We start from the raw sequence: 1736 nt of genomic DNA, 5'->3' as shown, positions 1-1736 counted from the left end.
ATCAAAAAATATTTAAAGTTAGGATTCTATGCATACTAAATTTCCTATTAAGAAAGGCAGGTCCACCCATGTTAAAATTCAAAGATGCAAAAAGAAAGATTAATAAAAAATAAATAAATCATGTAATATCAAAAAAAAATCTGAAATTAGAACTCTATTTATACTGAACTTCCTATGAAAGCGGGTCCATCCCATCGCTAAAATTCAAGAAAACAAAAGGAAGACAAAAAAAAAAAAAAAATCACATAATATCAAAGAATTCTGGTGTTAGGACTCCATCCATGTCCAACTCTCATCGCTAAAATTCAAGGAAACGAAAAGAAGGCGCATCCATCTCCCATTGCAAAAAAAAAAAAAAAAAAAAAAAAAATCGCTCGCATCCATATCCTATCGCCAAAAATTAAGAAAATAGCACGAAACATGGGATTCCCATCCACGCTGAACTTTCTAAGGTTTTTATTGGGATTGGACTCCATCTAACGGCTTCAAACAAATCTGGTGATATATATACAAAAATAATATACGCTGGCATCCATCTCCCACCCATCGTAGAAAAGAGGCAGACTCCCATCGCAGAAACCTCCCTTCAGGATTTCATCTATGAAGCAATGATCACACCATCCGCATTGAGCAGAAAACTCCTTGAGATCACACCGTCACAATTTCCTCCATTATATTTGTGATTAAGCTCTATCAATTTAGAATCTCTTTGATCTCTATTAGTATGAATCCTAATCTTATTTCTATCTTTTTTTCCATGATTAAACTCTAATGTTTAAACCCTAGTTGATGCTTTAGGGCCTTAGGATATTCTTAAAATACCTATTGATGCATCCATCTATAGCATAGAAATTTTATATTTAATCATTATATATGTTTCATATGAATGAATTTCATAATCTCATAATTTCTCTAATGATGTTTTATGTAATCTATAAATTTCAAATTACTAATTTTTTGAATTGTTAATAATTCTATTGGAAATTTGATAGAACCTTGTGTTAGAGCTATATAATCACCACCATGGCCTATCTTTTGACCACACTTCAGATTTCAATTTGTAGTTGGCAAATACGATTATGCACTGTAATTTTCTTCTACAAAGAACTCAGGTCCATATCTATATGGCTGGCAGCATCTCTGATAACTATTGCTTACTTCTTCTTTTTTTTTCTGAAACCAAAAAATTGTTCCATTACTCCTTCAGTAATTTTTTACATCCCAAAATTCTACACAGTAATATGTAAGTACATACAAAGTAAGAAGCAAAAGTTCAAAACAAAGAACAGAGGAAGTATGGTTTATCTCCAACAAACGTGAATACAATGGCCAAAAATCTGTAGAAAACAACCACCATATCTAACATAGTATGTAGTGAACATTGAGAACCCCAAAACATATATGTCAAACTGTAAGAAGACAGATTTATGAGATGCCTTGAAACAGCAATGGTTACTGGATTGAAGAGCAACTTATGGCACATGTACAAGTGACTAAAAATTGAGTACCAGGTAACCAAATGGTGCTCTGGAAATGAGCCGTTGATCATGAGAAGCCTTGGAACAGCAGCAATTAACAGTTTGGAGTGACACAGTAGGCAAATATTCTAGATAGACAAAAATCAATCTCCAGCCGAACAAATGCTGCATTGAAAATGAACTGGAAATTCCTGATAGTATAATATAATCAGATACCTTTCAGAATCAAGATAGGAATCAACATTCCTCAGGCCCAAA

The 1736-nt window shown here is 33.0% G+C and overlaps 1 long non-coding RNA gene across 1 annotated transcript in view; it reads left to right on the top strand.

Moving 5' to 3' along the window:
- The first annotated feature begins 409 nt into the window (after positions 1 to 409).
- LOC140856975 (uncharacterized) overlaps positions 410 to 1736 on the top strand; it is a 146973-nt gene continuing 145646 nt past the window's right edge. Inside the window, exon 1 of the long non-coding RNA XR_012140478.1 lies at positions 410 to 722. This is a non-coding gene — a long non-coding RNA (uncharacterized lncRNA). The remainder of the gene's footprint in view (positions 723 to 1736) is intronic.

The sequence above is a fragment of the Elaeis guineensis genome, chromosome 4, assembly GCF_000442705.2.
Source record: "Elaeis guineensis isolate ETL-2024a chromosome 4, EG11, whole genome shotgun sequence".
Lineage (NCBI taxonomy): Eukaryota > Viridiplantae > Streptophyta > Magnoliopsida > Arecales > Arecaceae > Elaeis > Elaeis guineensis.
Note: the sequence above shows the minus strand (reverse complement) of the source record. Positions and strands in the feature narration are given on the sequence as shown.